General features: G+C 34.7%; 1 long non-coding RNA gene across 2 annotated transcripts in view; it reads right to left on the bottom strand.

The window, feature by feature from the left end:
• Positions 1-19,482, bottom strand: part of LOC104646841 (uncharacterized) — a 30,237-nt gene extending 10,755 nt beyond the window's left edge. The window contains exons 1-3 of one of the 2 annotated variants that reach the window (XR_002027577.3): positions 16,322-19,436; positions 9,268-9,332; positions 4,744-4,831 (exon numbers count right to left, since the gene is read on the bottom strand). This is a non-coding gene — a long non-coding RNA (uncharacterized lncRNA). Of the gene's footprint in view, positions 1-4,743; positions 4,832-9,267; positions 9,333-15,254; positions 15,605-16,321 lie in introns of those variants that run through there. The other variant, XR_011220619.1, reaches the window with a different exon arrangement.
• Positions 19,483-21,263: the final 1,781 nt, after the last annotated feature.

Here is a 21,263-nt window from a genome sequence, read left to right on the forward strand (position 1 = left end):
GTTATTTCAAAAGGGATTCTAGCTTAGAGACAAGTGAACTAGAGTAAGGAGTGTGCCTTCCCACATATGGAAGGTAGGATCAGTAATATACTCATTATATTGTATATTATAATGCATGTAGCATAAAGAGGGTCCCAACTAGGTCTCCTAGTTTTTGAACTATGATTCACCCATAGGAATACTAGTTAGTGGATCCACCTAGATGTTATGTTCATGTTTTAGTACTACCTTGTCAAGCATCCTCCTTCCTCTATTATAGGCTTCCATGACACCATATTCAACATTAAAAGAGAAAATAATTACCGTAACCTAGGAAAGTGGGGATCCCTCATCCGATAAGGGCAAATATCGAGATTTCATGTCGAACTCTGATAGTCTATGTGGGTTAAGCTAGCCGCCACAAAAGAATGAATGAAATAGGTCTCCTAAAAGAGTGCTATTTATCCATTGCACAGGTAGACATTCTGAAAGGGGAGTCTTCGTGTCTTTTATATGAAATGTATGAATGAGTTATCATGTGTTGTAAATGAAGTTATATGATTTAAGATTTAATATTACTAAAGCATGTTACAGTTAGGTTTTACATAATGAAATTATGAAGGATTAATGTAGTCTGGTTGATCCATGGGAATCCTCAAGGAGCATTAAGTGGGAGTAGTAGTATGATATGCTACTCTCCTATTGAACCTTGTGTGACTTACAAGTCCCATTGGAGTAGGGCACTGATGTGAACTCCTTTGTGTGTTAATGTTCTTCAAAATGTCTAGTTTAGAGTGTAACTTGTTTCCCGTGTAATATTTTCAATGTTACTTGATGGTTTTAAGGTTAAAAACTCTATGAACACATGCTCATGAAATTTGTCAACTCTTCACTTATGGAGTGGGTTTACTTATGTATGAAATTAGATAATACGAGGGATGTATTTCTTAGGTTGTATTATAGATTACCTACTGTCTTATTATGCTTATTCATGATGATTTTTTCTGAAATATTGAGATAGGGTGGTAAAGGCTTTAGTGAAACATAAGGTATTCTATCTTATTTAGTTTTTCTTTAATTGATCTTCAGTGGTATCGTCCATCTTTGTTGGTTGTGTTTACTTTAAGTACACAAATGTATATAAATATGTATATTGTGAGTATCGCCTTGAAGGCGTAGAATGTGAAGTGGAGTGGTGATTATGATGCATATGCATGATATGTCAGGCTCATATTCTTCAGGTCAAACAATCACCAATTTCAATAATAAAGTTAAAATACATATTAACATATCCATTATACCCTAAAGAAACCATAAACAACTCAGTTCACCACATCGTTTTCGTAATTGGATGAATCACACATGAAAACTCAACTTTTTTAAATACTTTGAAGCACCCCTTTGAGGAAAGAAGTCTCAAAGGTGAATTAGATCTCATAACTGAACATTTGATGGTTAAATCGTCCCTTTCCAGCCCCAAAAACCTCCCCCTAGCTTGTCTTCAATGGTGGCTTCCAAATAGAGAGAGAAAGAAGAGAGAAGGAAGAGAGTTTATTATGGTGAGTTATGTTTAGATTAATGAGGGTTGGGGTATTTATAGGGTAAGTTATTAACTTAGTTAGAATCACTTAAAAACCTAATTAACCTCCTAACAACTTAACTAATTATATGAGCCAACATTAAAACATGCAATAAAACTTTGACCCTCACAGACAGAACCCCGACGGCGGGCTATATGCGAGTCAACGATTGGTCCCCCCTGTCCTGCACAACCGTCATCTTGATCAGAGATTGGTGAAGGCTCAGGTTCGTCCATTTTTCTAAGTGTTGGCACCTCGATTTTGGCTCTTTGCACCTTGGGCTATATTATGTTCCAAGGTTTGGGAAAATTCCCCTGCTACTTTACAATATCTTGCTTCTTATATACAGTAGAAGCTCTCCCTGCACATTTTCTGTATCGTGAATGACACACTTAAATAATTTATGATCATCTCTCCAAAAAATGCAAGCTTATCGCCAAATTACTCCTCTATTATGGAGACCGCCTAGTTGTGAAGCTAATCAAGGATATATTATTTATTTGCATTCATGCCTTTGAAAGAGACACTAAATTAATGTTGAGTTCAGTTGAAGGAAGTATGATTGTCTTACCAATAGTGGAAACTCCATCCGAATATGTTTCCGCCTATTTACTAATGTAATTTCCACTACTGATTGAGATATCTTCTTATCCGCCGACCTATTATATTCTGGAATCAGACCTGATATTAATGTGAGTTATCTCTTTTTCCATAGTGGGGTCCGCAGCTCAAATAAAAGCCATGAAATAGGTAGCTGGTAAATTAAAAATAGAACTAGCGCAATTTGCAGAATTAGAAGCTTTTTAAAATTTTGCTTTTGATGTCGATAAAGTTACTCAAAAACAATTGGCAAGAGTTCAACAATTATGTGAATTGCTTAAACAATCCCAATTACTCCCTCTCACGGTAGAAGAGCAGATAATGACTATTTATACCGGAACGAACGGCTATCTTTATTAATTAGAAGTTGGATAGGTAAGGAAATTTCTTGTTGAACTACATACCCCCTTAAAAACTACTAAACCTCATTTCCATGAAATCATATCTTCTACCAAGACATTTACCCAGGACGCAGAAGCCTTGAAAAAATAAAGGATTTCTAAACATCTAATCATCCTATAACATTATACTACACACCAATTAAATTAAACGGAAAAAAAAGAGATGATAGAGAATGTGTTGAGAAGTCTACCTGTATTCAAGGTATCTATTCTTACTACAATAATTTGTTTTAATTGTATCGCACTATGTATAATTGTAATTAGATTGTAGTTTGATTTCAATGTATATCTATTACATCATGGCTTCATAGACAAAAAATCTCAATATGGTTGCATCCGACATTTTTGTTTTATTCCATCAGTGTGATGAAGAATAACACTGAGAAAGAGACTTTCATTTGCAGTCTCCTATTTACTTATTTATTGAATATTAGATTTTATAAAAGGAAAAATATTAGATTATGTCTTTTTCTAAAAGATAAAAGAATCTAAAAATCAATATTCGATCAAACTGTATTTTTACCTTCTATCCGTGGAAAGATATACTCTGGGGTTTTCAATTTATTTATATGAAGTATGAAAGAAAAGGGACCATTTAGTCCTTGAAGAGTTCGGATTGATTGCATTATCTTATCAAGACAATTCATGGTTCATATTGTTAGTCAGAAGGAATAATCTAATGGAGATATAATCCAATTCTTGTAGACACTTCATCTAAGAAACTCTATCCATCTATATTCTAGATGGGATATATCTCGCCAAACTGGATAAAGTTATTATAATCTATACTATAAAAAATATGAATGTGGATTCATATTAATGAATTAGAAATTCATTCTAGGGCAGGGAGAATCAAACAAATTAATCATGTGAAAAGAACTAGATTTGAACTGGTGACATGAGGATTTTCAATCCTCTTCTCTACCAACTAAGCTATTCCCAATCTCAATTGGAACTTGTGTCTCTAGGATTTAGAGTCCTCAACTTTACCAAACCAACCCAATCTCGATTGGAACTCGTAACATGAGAATTTAGAGTCCTTTCAGTTGTGTCCTTATTTTATCATATAACTGGGGTTTATGTGAATTAAGAGGACAAAAGTCGATTAAACTTTTTTATCAAAGACGGGGGATTTCTTCGATCTTCCAAAACATGAGTAATGATATTGTATTGATCAGGAATCAATCAACTAGGGATTTCTTGCTCAAAGATGTTCATTTCCATGTGTATCATAGATATCAAATTGTGATAAGAGAAAGCCATTTACACTTGGAAAAAAATCCAGTTCTAAAAGAATAGAGTGAATGAGAAAGAAAAGGAATCTGGAACCATCAAGGAAAGGGGTCGGATAATTAGTTGGGGAGTTAAGTAGTATTTTGAAGGATATAGGGACTTGAACCCTCATGCTCTTTAAAGTCGATGGATTTTCCTTTTACTATAAATTTCATTGTTGCTGGTATTGTCATGTAGAATGGGAATCTATCTATATTCTCATCCAATTAATCAATTCTTCAAAAAATCTATCAGAGAATGGAGTGAATGATTTTATCAATGAATATTCAATTCATTGTTAAATGTAGAATGGATTCACACCAATTCTTCAATTTTTCATAGAAAAACTACGGATTCGGTCGTCATTTAACATTTGATATAGTATTCAATATGTATGTATATACGTTTATTTTTAACTTTATTATTTTTCATTCTGAAGTTCCGATGTAAAAAGTCATCTACGAACGGATTTAACTCCATTTGTTGGAATATTTTCCATTGAGTCTCTGCACCTATCCTTTTTATTGAACCTTTGTTTCTTTTCAGAAAACAGGATTTGGCTCTATTGCCCTTTTTTTAATTCCAGGGTTTCTCAGAATTTGAAAGTGATCACTTAGTAAGCTTCCATACCAAGGCTCAATCCAATTAGGTCCGTAGCGTCTACCAGTTTCTCCATACCCCCCTTTCTTTTTGTTTTGAGATAAGGATCTCGTTGTGATTTAATTCCTTTTTTATTTTACTTTCAATTATACTTAAACCATTGAATTCATTCGATACCTATTTCTATCGCGAAAATGTGTTTTCTCCTCTTTGAATTTATTAACTATATTCTATAAGAGACCCCTTTTTTGTACAATCAAACATGATTTTATCATTTCGGAATCCACAATTCGTTACCGATGGATATATACCCGATCTATATGTCTCGCACCCTGTCATTTTGCCATTCAATTTGGAATACTTGAACGATCGATTCTTGTTTTTCATCTTCACTTTAACCTGAAAGCCGAGGAATGTCTCATTAGTTATAACTAGCCATTCCATTAAATAATTAGAACTTTAAATAAATATAGAATGACAGATATATAAAATATAGATTATAATATACAAACATAAAATATAATATAGATCTATAATAAAAAGTATTTCAAATGCTAAAAAAATAAATGAAAAAAGAATATTTACCATTCAATTAAACTGAAAATCAAAGAATATTAGCAATATTTACAATCACTATTTAACAATATTATTATTAGAATTGTCATAAATCGAAATTCTAGATCACTAAATAATCCTTATGCTCTTGAATATTCAATAGAATATTGACTAGTGAATAACAAAGATTCTGATTCCAGTAGTTTAGTTAATTACTATTCATATAAGATTTCAGCGATGTGGGACAACTTAGGTCAGAGGTTAGAGCATCACATTTGTAATGCGATGGTCATCGGTTCGATTCCGATAGCCAGCTTTTTGCTATTTTTTTAAATTTCTTAGACGATTGATAATGTTCCTTTGAAATCAAACAATATTGAAATTGTGTCTTCCTCCTTTTCCAAAGGATATTATTTTATCATGGGAACTACCAATTATGTCATCAAAGGATACTATATATATATATATATATATATATATATATATATATATATATATATATATATATATATATATATATATAATAGAAGGGGTTCTGCATATATATCTAATTTATCTCATTCTTGTTTTCTTTATAGTATTTATATTACAAGTACACTATTTTAGTAAACTTCAGCTCATTTAGTTCAGTTTAGTTTTATTTTTTGTTTATTCTGGAAAATAAAATTCAATAATAAATATTAGAACTAAGAATTCATTCAAAATACTAAATAAGAATAAGGAGTCTTTATGTCGCGGTACCGAGGACGTCATTCCAAAAAAATTCGACGCCTTTGGGCTTTACCATGACTAATAAAAAGCTAGGACCGAAAGTGATCTTAGAAACCAATCGTGTTCTAGTAAAAAATCTCCTTATCGTATTCATCTAGAAGAAAAAAAAATTTGTGTTTTCATTATGGTCTTAGAGAACGACAATTATTTAAATACGTTCGTATCGCCAGAAAAGCCAAGGGGTCAACACGAAAAGTTTTATACATTCCTCAAAAAATCTAATTCGGGTGGATTATTCCCCCAACTAACGAAGATATCTTGGCGGAATTGCAACATATGATATTGATGAGCACATTTTTGCAATGAAATAGCCCACTTGTTTCTCGAGAAAAGATGGGAAACATGCTCGATATGATTTGATTGAATAGTTGACGCAACCTCTTGTTGTTTGAAGAAACCCTCAAGTTCAGTTGATATTTTTTTCATGAAAAGCTGACATGAGATAAGAAATCCAGTGTTTCACTAAGATTTTGAATAGCGGTCCCCAATACAAGTTCATTCTATTTCAATTCTTCATCAGAGAAATACGATCAACCAATTCCCAATCATGGTCCTTGCGGATCGTATCATCAATATAAGATACAAAAAGAAACTCCAGTTATTTGAGATCTTTCTCTTTGAATAATATCTCAATTCAAACGATGGTTTCATTAGATATATTAAAACTACAATCCATGTTTTTTCTGATCCGGTTCCTCCACCAACGCGAACACTAATTAGATTTAGGCAAGCTACACTTTTTAGTTATTTGGAGATCCCAATGCACCGAAAACCTAAGGGTTCCTCCTCAAGGTTTTTCCACGGAGGGTTAATAAGGGCCTAAGATCATGTAGAAAGGCGTAGTCAATGGACAACAGGTGAATATTCATGTACTACCCCTTGTTAGGCCCGAGGCACGGAGGAGACTCATATTTCATCGACCGATCCTTCCTAATTCACATCATTGTTGAAAGAATTTCTTTTGTAATTCCTTACATAAGGATTCAGAAAATACCGGACCGCAACCTACACAAACAAATTGTTTATAAAACTCCAAATTGAAACTTTCTTTTGATCCAATTTTTTTCTCTCCTTATCATTCATAAAAGACAAAAATAATTCAGGATAGCAAACATTATCTAGAATTTCTCTTAATTTCAAGCCAATAGGTGATGATAGAACTAAAATATATATTTTTTGTTTCCTACTTACCCGAGCCCATATCATAGCTTTTCTATCAACTTCTAATTCTGATCTTCATCCCTAATTTTATATTATGGTGCCGGTATAGACCAAAATTCCGTTGTAATCCAATTCTTATCGGTAATAAATATCGGGACTTTGCAATATTTGATTTATCATAATTCTATATATTCCATTGACTATAGAAATTCCCACGGAATTCATTAGGGGAATGTTTTCGATAAAAATTGTTTGTTCATTAATATACGTACTATTTTTTCAAATTAATTCCGCGGATACATATAATTCAGAATAATATGTGGGTGATTAAAAAACAACATCTCTTTGCCTTATCAAGGGTTCTACCAATTGATTCATTCCACAAATAATTGAAATTCTATTTCTTGATCTGTATTTTAATTTTTTTTAAAGTTATAAAGTTCTTACGTCAAACCTTTATTAATGAACCTACAAAATCTTTCAAATTGTATCTTATTAAATCCTTGTATTTTAGATATTCCCTCATTTCCATCCCAGAGAATTTTATTTACCCATTTAGCAAAATATCCCACTATTGATTCATTTTGTATGTAATTAGATAGATTGGGTTTAAGTATCATGACGTGCATAAGGTATAATTAGTTTGATAAGTATGATCAAAAGACTGGCTTAAATAAATTCATTTCACTAAATGTCCCTTTCTAGCATATTTTTTTGGTACTTGTGCATATGGTCTCATACTTAGTACATGTGGCGCACTTACCCCATTTTCTCCCTTTTTCCAAAACATTTTAGGTTCTGGGCGTTGAAGTTGACTTGAGGTGATTTTAAGGAAGACTTGGGCATTCTATCATCCAAGTAGTAGGTCCTCATTTTCCTAGAGGACGATACCAATATTCTCTTTGCAAAGTTACTTAGTTACTACAACTTTTGTATTTACTCTATTTTTAATTTGAGAAAAAGTGTTACAAAGCCTATAAGCGGCATAATTTTATAGATGTAGGGCTATGCCCAATGCTATTATCCTTGTTTAGACAGCTTATGAGACAAGACGAATTTATGACTCTATTTCTTACTATACAAGTGTGTGAAATAAAAGTACAAGACTATGTAATCTTTTTATATGAACGATTCTATGTATACTCGATATTATTATGATTATGTATATATAGAGGTCTATGTAAAACTCTGATTAGAAGTAGTTAAAAAGTTTTAAATTCCTCTGTATTTTTAATCGATGAATTCAATGATGTAAGACTAAGAGGCCTGTCTTAGTACTAAAAGAGGACGATGACGCCATTTACGACTATGGGGTAAACCCGGATGTGAAAAACTTGGTATCAGAGCATGAGATTAAATATCCTTTATGTTGACGTCTCTCTCAACAACGTCTATGTATGTTTTTATTTATCATTGTGAAGGGCGCCACACTTATGAGTAGGAACATATATGATCCTTTGAAATCACTCTCTTTCATAGAAATCTTATATCGTTCCAATAGAGTATACTTATGGTGTGCTTTTCCATCTAATTATATTGTTGTTCTTATAGGAAGCATGAACACTCCAAGGAATGCAGCTCAAAGACTTGAGGAAGTTGCTAATGTGGCTCCTCCCCATGATGAGCAAGTCCCTCCACTAGAGGAAAATGCTAATTTTTATCAAGCCCCGGCTAACCCTCCATCAATGACGGAGGCGGAGATTAGAGCTATTCTTTGTCTAATGGCCCAAGCCATGAATACACAAGCACAAGCCGCAACGTTCAAGCTCAAGCTATGACTGCCCAAGCCAATGCAGTGAAGATACAGTGTAGACTAATGTTCATTTCCCACTTTAACAATCTATATTTAGTGAACATATTGCCTTGGATACAACATTGTAAAAATAACTTTAGCAGTTGCTTCATTTCTAGGCAGTTTTGGGTCCAGGTCTTTCGACCTTCTCTAAGTCCCTTCGTGGGTCCTAGGTGGGGTCGTACCTAGAAGTTAAACTTATTAACATAATCATAGGTTGTCACGACCCAAACTGGGTTGCGACTGGCACCCACACTTACCCTCCTATGTGAGCGAACCAACCAATCTAACCTTAACATTTCAATATAATATCAACAGAAAGTAATGCGGAAGACTTAAACTCATTAAATAAAGACCAATTCATTAACTTCTAAAATTCACCATCTATTATTGCCCAAAATCTGGAAGTCATCATCACAAGAACATCTACATTCAAATGACTAAACTAAGAGTATTCTAAAAGCTAAAAATACATAAGAAGCTAGTTCATGCCGGAAGTTCAAGGCATCAAGACTTGAAGAAGAAGATCCAGTCAAGGCTAGAAGCATTAACTCACCCTGAATTTCCGATGTAGTAAGACTGGCTTGAATTACTGTTGAGTTGAAGACGATGACACGTTTGCTGCACTCCACAAATAAACAAGAAGAGAACATAAAAGTAGGGGTCAGTACAAAACACGGGTACTGAGTAGATATCATCGGCCAACTCAAAATAGAAATCAATATATATACCAAGTAATATCATAAAATCAACTATGATACTCAACATGTAGCAACAACAAATACTATATCATTAACAATTACCGTCAAGTTCACACATGAAGACTCAAGCCTCGATACCATACTCATTTGGGAATCATGTTCATTAGATTGAGTATATTAACATCTTTCAAGATTCATTATCTTTATTTCTCTTGTGTCGGTACGTGACACTCCGCTCCCTCAATATTCATTAATCCTCTTGTGTGAACTTGACACTCCGATCCCCTAAATCTATGTGTCGCTTCGTGACACCCGATCCCCTAAATCTATGTGTCGGTTCGTGACACCCGATCCCCTAAATCTACGTGTCGGTTCGTGACACCCGATCCCCTAATACTACGTGTCGGTTCGTGACACCCGATCCCCTAATACTACGTGTCGGTTCGTGACACCCGATCCCCTAATACGACGTGTCGGTTCGTGACACCCGATCCCCTAATTCTACGTGTCGGTTCGTGACACCCGATCCCCTAATACTACGTGTCGGTTCGTGACACCCGATCTCCTAATTCTACGTGTCGGTTCGTGACACCCGATCCCCTAATCTCCTTCCATCAATTCATCAAGCCTTCTTTCTTACCAAGGCATCATCAATCTCGTTACTTTAGTTCATCAAGCTTTCTCCCTTACCAAGGCATCATCATTAAAAAGAGATTAGGTTTTTATCAAGATTTGGGATTCAATAACTTCATCATGCTTAATATAATCACAATTATATAATCACGTTCATGCATGCATACAATTAAGCACATAGAAGGGTTTACAATACTACCAATACATATCATTCTCTATTAAGAGTTTACTATGAAAGCATGAAAACCATAACCTACCTTCACCGAAGATTAGTGATCAAGCAAGCAAATTTTTCTCCAAGCTTTGTTTCTCTTCGTTTCTCCTCTTTCTCGTTCGACTCTCTCTCTCTCTTTCTCTTGTTCTTTCTATTTTCTTTATTCAAAACCTTCTTTCTTTTACCCTAATTAACATATAATTAAGAATAAAAGATGGCAATAATGCCCCACTAATTAACTTAAGGTTACCTCTTTTAACCCCCAAGTAATTAGACTTATTAACATTAACCCACTAACTTTATAATTAAGGCAAGAATAGTCAAAAACGTCCCTTAAAACGTATCAAGAAATCCGACCCAGACTGGAATTTCGCAGTCTGTGACGGCCCGTCGCACCTGCGACGGTCCGTCCTGCTGCCCGTCAGAGAGTTCAGAGACTCAATTTCTCTGAAGAATCTGTGACGGTCCGTCACACCTGTGACGGTCCGTCCTGCCATTCCGTTACGAAGTTCAGAGAGTCGATTTCAGTACCCAATTTTCAGTTTTTCTAAGTGTATTGAAACGAGACCCCGCGACGGTCTGTCGTGCCCATGACGGTCCGTCGTGGGGTCCGTTGTTTCTGCCAGTTTTTCCAGAATTGAAGTATGCTGCTCAAAACGACTAAACAGGTCGTTACAATAGATACCAATTTACCCATCGTTCGTCCCCGAACGATCACAAGAAGGAAAACAAGGACGAAAAGGAGTACCTGAATCTGTAAACAGGTGTGGGTATCTTTCTCGCATTTCAGCCTCTTTCTCCCAAGTGGCTTCTTCAACGGGTCGATTCTTCCATTGAACTTTGATGGATGCAATCTCCCTTGATCTCAACTTGTTAATGCTATGTTTATATGTGAAAGTAGTTGAAATTCCTCCTATGAGTTGTGACTCATTATGATGTGCAGGGTTGAATGTTCCTAAAGGAGGGATATTTTAGCAGCCCATAATTTCCATGACCTATGCTAGAGCCTCGTATATTTTATAGTTATGATTTAAGACCAAAATAAGTGTAAATAACTTGTTTGAGAAGTACTCGTGCCATATCATTAACTCCCATTGAGTTAATTGCCGTAGTAAGTGAATTTCCTAATGATCTTCCATGAATCCCTCCTGAACAAGAAATTGATTTTTGTATTCACTTACTACTATATACAAACCCCATTTCAATTCATCCTTATCATATGTCTCCGGCCAAATTGAAAGAGTTGAAGTCTTAACTTAAGGACTTAGTAGAAAAAGGCTTCATTGGACCTAATATTTCTCTATAGGATGCACCCGCATTTTTTGTGAAGAAGAAGGGTGTGTCCCTTAGGATATGCGTTGATTACCGTAGTGAGGAGTGTAACTTACCAAGTAGGGAAGGTAGGTTCACTATTTTACTAAATGAGATTGGAGACTATAATTCCGAAGGCATAAAGAGCGTCCCAAGTACATTTCCTTGTTCTTGAACTATGTAGACACCATAGGAATACTAGCAAGTGGATTTATTTAGATTTTATCTTCATGCTTTAATACATGGGTACCGTGGCTCACGTGGTTGATGATAAAAAGGTGATAGTGAAAGAGGTTCATAGGTTGGCTCTATTAGGGGTGCGACTAGAAGACTCTCCAAAGGGTGGTTTCGTTGTTCGCCAAAACTCCGAATCATCTTTAGTGGTTGGGGTAAAATCCAAGAAACACCTTGGTCCTATATTGATGGAGTTGAAGGAAACAATCCTTAATAAGTCTAATAAATCTTTCTCTCGAGGAGAATATGGGGTGCTTAGGAAGTAAGGAAAGTTATGCGTACCGAATGTGAATGGATTAAGGGAATAAATCATCGAATAGGCTCATGTCTCCCGGTATTCCATCCATCTGGTTTCCACAAAGATGTATTGCGACTTACGAGAAATTTATTGGTGGAATGGCGTGAAAAGGGACATAGCGGATTATGTTGCTAATTGCCCAAACTGCCAACAAGTCAAAGCGGAGCATCAAAGGCTGGGTGGCTAATTCAAAATATAGATATTCCTACATAGAAATGGGAGGATATTAACATGGACTTCGTAGTGGGGTTTCCTCGTACTAGAAGACAACATGACTCGATATGGGTCATTTTGGATAGGCTAACCAAGTGCGCACATTTCCTTCCCGTCAAAGTCCCATATTCAGCGGAAGATTATGACAAATTATCCATCAAAGACATAGTGAAGTTATATGGAGCCCATTTGTCCATCATTTCGGATAGAGATACTAAATTTACCTCCCATTTTTGGAATGCTTTCCAAAGTGGGATTCGTAAGAAGGTGAATCTTAGTGCCACTTTTTATCCCAAGACGGATGATCAAGCCGAACACACTATTCAAACTATTGAAGATATGTTGAGGGAATGTGTCATTGACTTCAAGGGTAATTGGAATGACCACCTCCCCTTGATAAAGTTCTCCTACAACAATAGCTACCATTCGACTATCTCTAGGCAGCCTTATAGGCACTTCATTTGAGAAGGTGTAGACCCCTGGTTGTGTGGTATGAGATACATGAATTTGCTCTGCTTTGCCCCACTGTGTTTATGTGGGCCTGTATTAAATTTTGAAGCGAGTTGGAACTGTTGCTTATGAGTTTAAGTTTCCGAATGAGTTGGCCATGATTCATCCGGTGTTCCATTTTTCTATGCTTAAAAAGTGTATAGGTGATTTAGTTTCCATTCTTCCCCTAGAAGGTTTAGGGTAAGGGAGAACCTTTCTCATGAAGAGGTCCCGTTGAGATCTTAGATCATCAAGTTAAGAAATTGAGGAATAAGGAGGGTGTCTCCGTCAAAGTTTTATGGAGGAACCACCTTGTTGAGGGGAGCAACCTGGGAGGCCGAGGCCGATATGAAGTCCCGCTATCCTCATCTTTTTCCCCTTACTCCTAGCAAAGATTGAGGTTAGTAGTTCCTTATCCGACTATTATAAATAAAGTTGAATTAATCATGTTTTTCTAAATATGTGCATATCATAGTAGAAATTCATACTTACGTTGAGTTTTTTCTTTCCATGAAATGTGTTTCTTATGGTTGGATTTCACTTGATGTGTGTGGTGTGCTATAAGTATTCATGGAAGTTGTATTGAGCATAATTTGTGTTGTTTGGATAAGAAATCAGCATGACAACTTTGATGTTCATATTGAGCTCATATTGAAATGGATAAGGTAGTTCCTCCTTATGTAATACGAAAAGTTGAGCTTGTGTTATGGTATGTCGTGGATTAGGTTTCTATGTGTTATTGCTATGATTATATGTTGAAAGGAGTGAATGATTCCTCCGATGAGTTGCGACTGATTTTTTATATATTGTTGCTGGTTGGATTGCTAGTCTTGAGTCTTTCTTCTCTTATAAAGGTCTAGAGTCTTATTCGGGGTCTAATGTTCAATACAACATTTTAGGCCTATGGCCACACCGGTAAAGTGTATCCTAGCCTTTTGAAAGGCTACACTTTTGAACTTTAAGCAACACTTTTTAGGGGGTGGCCAAAAGACGCGTAACCTTTGTCCTATGGCAACACTTTTCAAGAATCTACACTTCAAAAGCTTCGCCAACAGGACATAAAGGCCACATTTTTAGCTTCTCAGATGGCAACATGGCAACACTTTAAATGATCTAAAGTACGTCCTCGAATTGGCTCTTTAATAACGAAAAGGCCACTCTTTGACCGGTCCTTTAAAGCAAACATTTGTTAAGCGCATCTTTTTCTAATTTACATGCCCCACTTTACACTGAAAGCACACAATTGTCATCCCTATGACCACACTATATAATTGTAGTAATATGTCTAGGCTATAAAATATTATTTAAAATATTGATATTCCTCTATATTTTTATGCATATCCAGTAATCAAATTAGACAATATTATTCTATTTATGCTACCTGAGGCACTAAATTAGACCATAAATAACTCTAAATTATTGAAGTGTACAAAATTTGCAATAAACTTTGGGAAAGAAACATGTTCCCTAGAAAAAAAAACGAATTCCACAAAATCAAAATGATTCAAGTATTGCACACGCTAATGTAATGAACCAATATATCAAGATGTGCACTAAAAATTAATTCCCTCAAAATCATATTCAAATATCACAATTGTTTAACAAGTATTCATGGTTCACTTCAGTAAATAGACTTCACTTATGCGATCATTCTGAATTTATCACAGAGTTTCCTACACATTCAAGTAAAATTACCAATTACAAAGAATTCAATTTATGATAGTAAACATATAATATCATAAATAATAATGCATACGTTACATGCATAAATTGCTACAAACGCTCAATTACTAAAAAGAATTGCAATCCACTGACACACATTGATTTTCAGCCTCCAAAATTTTAATACTTAGTCTGAATAACATTTTAAATATCCATAGCAAAAATAAAATGTTATCCATCAAAAAATCAAATATTGAGGAATGCAAAATAGTAACAAAAGTGTATTGCAATCAATATCTGTCAGTGGATTGCAAGTCTCACCTTGAGTAAAATTCATATCTTGTGCAAATTTCTGGAGGATGCAATATGCTTATTCACTTGAAGTAGAATTTTATCTTGAGTAAAATTAAGATTTTATTAATGCAATATGTAAATGCTCTTTGAAATGCAAGTCTTTCTCCCAATATATTTTATAGATGGAATTATATTTTTTTTCCTGTTTATCGTCCATTCATATATATTCAAACCCAACATTAGGCCGAAGTCCTACAAGAGGTTGTGGTGGGAAGGAACCAATCGAGGCAATCATGTGGATCGTAGGGTTTTCATGTGGATGTGCACCTACTCTCTACTTCATGTTGGTCCATCTATTTCGTATTCTATCATATTTCTTGGGACCACAATTACATGTACCAACAAGTTATTTTAAATCCTATCTGTCAAAAATATTCGAAGTGCTTGTGTTATTCTAAATCCTACAGATGCCAAGCACAAGAACAATATAATACTGTACCAAATCCATTAGCTTTCGTATTCTTCTCTTAGTACTTTTCTATTAGAGAAATACACCGACAAATGACTAGTATTGAAATGTTCTTCTAACATTCACAAACCAATTACAAAGAAAAAAAAGGAGGGGGGGGGGGGGGGGGGATAGTGTTTATGCTTAACTAAAAAAAATGATATGACCAATAGTAGTTCACATAAACGTACGTACAATATGTACACAACTACAAGATGCTCTTCTGTTTGAGAAACCATGCTTGAATTTGCAGTGGATGTTCAAATATAGCCTTAATAACCTCACGCTTGTCATTGACTCATATATGTTACAACTCATAAACGATGGTAAACTCACCTACAAATTTTAGGATATGTTACAACTCATAAACGATGGTAAACTCACCTAGAAATTTTAGGATGAATTCAAGTCATTGGGTATATCATGCACCAGAAAAAAGTTGAAATGATGCTCTAACAGGAATACCAAAGATTAACTTGGAAAACAAATATGCCTCATAAAGTCCTCAACCGACATCAAGAAGTACTCTCATCTACCAAGACCTATATATCTAGATCTAGGAGTTAGTTACATGCAATCAGTTTGTAACAAAGAAATACTTTTCCGAAAAGTTCGCGTAGGATAGCTTGCAATATATTAGACACTCTTTCTTTTTCAATGTTATGTCCTCTTTTTCAAAAACTAGTTTCCTTCCTAACACATAGCAGTCCACGAACAATGACAAAATGCATAATTAATGTCTTATACAACTAAAATAGTTAAACATTTTATCCTGAGCATATTATACCTTATAGCTCACACCAAATTACTCCTTTAAGAAACAGAAGGCTACCGGATTACTCCTTTATGAAACAGAAGGCTACCGGAATTCTCCTTTCTCATAACTCTCAATAAGATAAAAAACAGAAGAGACTATGATATACACATGACATGAGAATTTTGACCAACAGTTTACGTATGATATTTTTAAATGAATTATAGAACCATACAACAATGCCCCAAATAAATAACTATACCTCCAAAAACTGCATAATTGTTGATAAGCTAACTTACAATGAAGTTATGTCACCAAGATTTTCCAGAAACTCGCTCATGATTCAGCCCTCCAATACTTATTTCCTGTCGTTGAATCTTCTCCTACCTCGACTGTATTGGATGGGGGATTGCCATTCTTAGAAAACTGAGTTGCAGCAGCTCGAGATCAGCTATGGCAGCAACAAAATTTTCAGATCGGTTGTTTAGCTTAGATGTTTTTGAGCTACATGGGGAGGAAACAAGGGATCTTGGCTTCAATGAAAAAGGATCCCACGGATCTGAAAGAGTAAATTCTAGTGGATGTGGGGGAACAACTGGAGAAATACCTCGGGTTGCAGCTTCATATATCCAGAACACGAATTAAAACGAAATAATTAAAGTAAATTAATAATGCGATAGGAAAATGAGTTGTATACAAGGATCAGCTACAATTGGAAATGTATTAAGTCAAGTATTTCTAAATTTTAATACGTTTCTTTCCATGTTATAAACACCATGGAACCCTCGAATTCTAAATGATACGATAAGTTTCTGCACGAGTTAGAAGGAAAATAATGATTCTTTTGCTAAAGATTATACAAAAGAAACAAATAATTGACTTCCAAATAAACTAAAATACATGTGGCTGCCAGCGAAATTTTGTTTGTCCCTCTAGTCTCACCTGTAAGAAAAATGTATCTTACAGAATAAGAATAGATATCCCACAACAAAAAGAAAATACTTGAGAAATAAACTACGGTAATGGATAGGAACAAAGATTCATTTGAAGCCCACCCCTTTGGGAATCTGATCCAAGTTGACTAGCTCATCAAATGTGACACATACAACTACTTCAACACAATCTGTACAAACTTAAAAGTTTCACAGATTTTGCGGATGACAATTCAGAAAAAGAAATCTCTATGTTGAAGAAAACATATAAGTGATCACAACTTAAGTCAAAATGCAGAAAGTTAGATATCTTTTAGATGAAACCGAAAATATAGACAAGAAAATGTTTATAAATTTCAGATATATCCGTCTATCGTTGAAGAACTTAGTATGACATAAGCAAGAAAGAGTCATGCAACTCCATTTGATGATGGTGACTAGATACTGTATAGACTAATAAATACCAACTGTGGAAAGGAAAAGGCAAAATCCCATATTTTCTCACACGGAAATTAGCACTGAATATCAAAGAGAAACTTCTAAGACAGAAATGAAGTACACATACAGACACCCCAATGATGAGTAAATCTAAAAAGGGGAATTAATTGATACAATCATGTCAAGCAACAAAATAAGCTTTCATTAAGTTTGTACCCCCACAAGCATGATTCTAATTAGGATATTGATCAATCATTTCAATGGTCTATTCAAGTAAATAAGATATATTTAAGTGTAGGAATCTTATCTAACTTTTTATTCCAATCAAAGTAATTTTAATTCAAAAATAGAGGAAAGGAATTAATTAGTACACAAAATTATGTTGCGAGGAGTCTGTCACATTGAAGTCTTGAAACTAGAGAATGCTCTGGAAACTTGAGATCAGTTATTGAATTTATAACATATACTTCACTGTAGAAGTCATCTATTGCTTTGATAGTGTCTAGATCTTACCACACATCTTTCAATGTACTACCCCTGCAGCTAAACAAAGCCTTGGGGCATATGAGAATCAAGATCTTTCAACGTACTATTCATACTTTTGCAATTTACTACCCTCATGTATGCAACCTCCATACATTTATTGGACAAAGCAACACTGGCAGTTCCATCATGCTTTTGATATTCAAGTTAAGAGCATATGCAACATTATGAATATATATTAAACAGTCAGAGACAAGAACAGCCATCAAACAAGAAGTAATTAGATAGTTGTAACTAATCAGACTTGCTTAACCATACATAGAATAATTTACACAGTATATTCAATTTTATTCTGAATAACCAGTTTATATGGAAAAAAGAGTCATGTCAATATCTAAACATTAGGATATTCAGCAGCAATCCACAGGAAAATAATTGATTAAATGAACATAAGTTTCTGCTAAGTAACAACTTGGTAAGGTGGAGGTTCTTCGTAAAATGGTATGGCCTTGAGCCAAACAGTTAACCAAAAGATAAACAATTAGTTACAGATTAAGGAGCAGCGAGTTTGGAAATTTTCCCATAAGAGAAGACGTTGAATAAATGTTTACGAGATGATATAATTAACAGATGTGTACTGTTGCAGCTATTAATAATTATTCAAGCTGTTAAAAATTATTGAAGCTAGTTAAAATTGTACATAAATTGTTAAAGCTATTTAATGGGTATGTACAATTCAAGCAATTAAAAATTGAACATATTATACGAATATTAACAGGTTGAAATTAAACTTACCTGCAAAGTTTGGGTGCCTTACTATAAATTTGTTTTAGATTACTCTCCCCAGATTTGCTACTTCCCCAATTTGAGGTTTCTAAATGTGAAGCACCCTCAAGAAACAGTAATGCCATATGGAAATAGCCATGAAATCCAGAGTTCTCCAAGTAGCTTCAAGAATTGGGCAACATATACATGCACTGGACACAAAGGTATACAAGGAGAATGACTTGGGGGAAATCGTGTTCCTTGTGTGAATTGAGGGGGAAAATTGAAGGGGTTAAGGTATTTGGGGATTGTTTGAGCTGCTGGGTTTGGGGTTGGATTCTCTGGAATCGTAGCTTCGCCGGAAAAGACAGTAGCAGGGAAATGGAAGTTGGGAAGTGGCATGTTTGTTGTGTGCTTTTTGGAAAAGGTGGGCAAAGCAGTGTTTAGATGGTTGTATGGCATAGTGGAGTTCGCCGGAAAATCAGAACAAGGAAAGTGGGAACGAGTTGGTTTCGCCGAAGAAAAGGGTGAAGCTCGCTTAAAACAGTTAAAGGATTTAAGGTCTAGTGGTCCTGGGTTGTTTGCAACGGGAAAAAGAGAAGTGTTGATTTATGTGGAGATTTGGTGGTCGAAGCTCACTGCTCTGGTGCTTGTTCATTGGAAAAAGGATGTGACAAAGCCAGAAAAGTTCCTCACTTCAGCTTTTGTGTGAAGAGATTTTCTTTTTGGGGGAAACAAAAATTTTAATCTTTTATGAAATACTTTTTGGCTCAATAGGAATGAGAGGGAGAATTAAAAATGTTGAGGTTATATAATATTTTAGTGAAAATACAAACGCAATATTTGTAATGTATTATTTTTATAATTATTAAAAAAGGACACTTTAAAAGTGTTGTCATATATGTAAATAGTTGTTGTCAATTATATAATACATCAACACTTATAAAATGTAGTTTATGACATTAAAGAGTACACCTACAAGTGTTGCCAATAGTATCACAACTAAAAGTTAAAAATTTTGGGCTACACTTTAAAAGTGTCCCCAAAAGTATTTTAGGAAACACTTTAAAAGTGTAGTCCACAATTAATGTGTCCCTAGGCCTAAAATGGTGTAGTGGTTCTGAAGGGAGAGAGTATTGACACACCCCAGAAATTTCATGACTTCTACTAGTGCCTTATATGTTGAGTAATAATGATTTTCGACGTAATTAAGTGTAAATAATTTGTTTGAAAAATTTAAGTTTGCCTTCAAGTACTATGATTGTGGAAATCGTTCTTAAATTTTCAAAAATAACTATCATGTACCCACCTTTCAAAGAGTTTCATCAATGGTACACTTTGAGTATCTAATCAGTTCGCATTCACTAATAGTAACATGTCATTTAGTTCTAGACTAGTCGCCTTTTGGTTGCAGGATGTGGTAATCTGGATGTTTTTTTTCATTTGCCACATGTTCCGATGGAATCCAATTAATTTATTACTTCCTCTATTGTTGGTGTAATTTCGACATTCTCAAATCAGAAAATCATACTTTTGCCATCCCACAACCAAGTAATTGCCTTTATAAACTCGGGTCAAACCTTGAAGAGTATTATCGAAGGTAGGTTACCCAAGTGAATCGAGATTTCTATCTTTTGATAGTCATTGAGGTTGTTCCACCACACACGAAGAAGATCAGATGTATCGATGACCATTTTGAAGATTAGGAATTGACTTGACATCTACAAAAATATACAAAGAGTTAATTGTCACCCTCCCGAGACACAACAATTCGTCAAACACACAAACGTCCTTCAAATAGCATATGACTATGATAGTCCGATTGAGTTGTGGGCTCTTTGGACTTAGGGGCGGTCGTTCTAATAGGCCCAACACTCCTTGGGTGTTGGGTCATCTTAGGCCAATGCACTACTTTTGGGATTTGGTTTCGCTCGACCTTAGTTTGACTAGGAGCGGGTTTTATTTATAGTGGAAAGGGTGACCCAAGCGGGCTACTTAGGCTGAGATAGTTAACGACCACTGACTATCAAGTAGACAACTACATTCGTCAGCGTACCCCGAGAAAAAATTTGGTTAACAAATGATTGCAAAACCACATAATCGTCCTTTAAGTGATAAACAAAAACAAATGTCGTTTGACAGAGTTATGATGTGCCAGAAAATGTAATAGTTTAAAGTGCGATAAATAAAACAAGTAAACAATTAATTTACACACAACCAAACATTTTAGTTTTAAAGTTAGAATCTTTCTATATCCCCAACAGAGTTGTCATTCTGTTTTATTTCGAAAAGAGTATTTTATAAGTTTTGAAACTTTTTAGAGTCGCCACTTATTTTTTTAATGAAAAATTAGTTTTCAAAAGAATTAAACAGAAAAACCGATGAAAACCTAAAGGAGTTTGGGGATTCTTATTTATATTTTAGAAAGGTGTTTAAAGGATCTAAAATATCCGTTAATACATTTTCTGACAACTAAAAATGTTTGGCCTTTAACTTGAGATAAAAATTTATTTAGAGTTTGTTTTTAAAAGGAATTATTAATTTTATCATCTAACTGAGATTCACAAACTTTATTTTAAGTTCATTTATATTTTGAATTATTTAAATAAGCGATTAAAACGAG

The sequence above is a fragment of the Solanum lycopersicum genome, chromosome 4 (assembly GCF_036512215.1).
Source record: "Solanum lycopersicum chromosome 4, SLM_r2.1".
NCBI lineage: Eukaryota > Viridiplantae > Streptophyta > Magnoliopsida > Solanales > Solanaceae > Solanum > Solanum lycopersicum.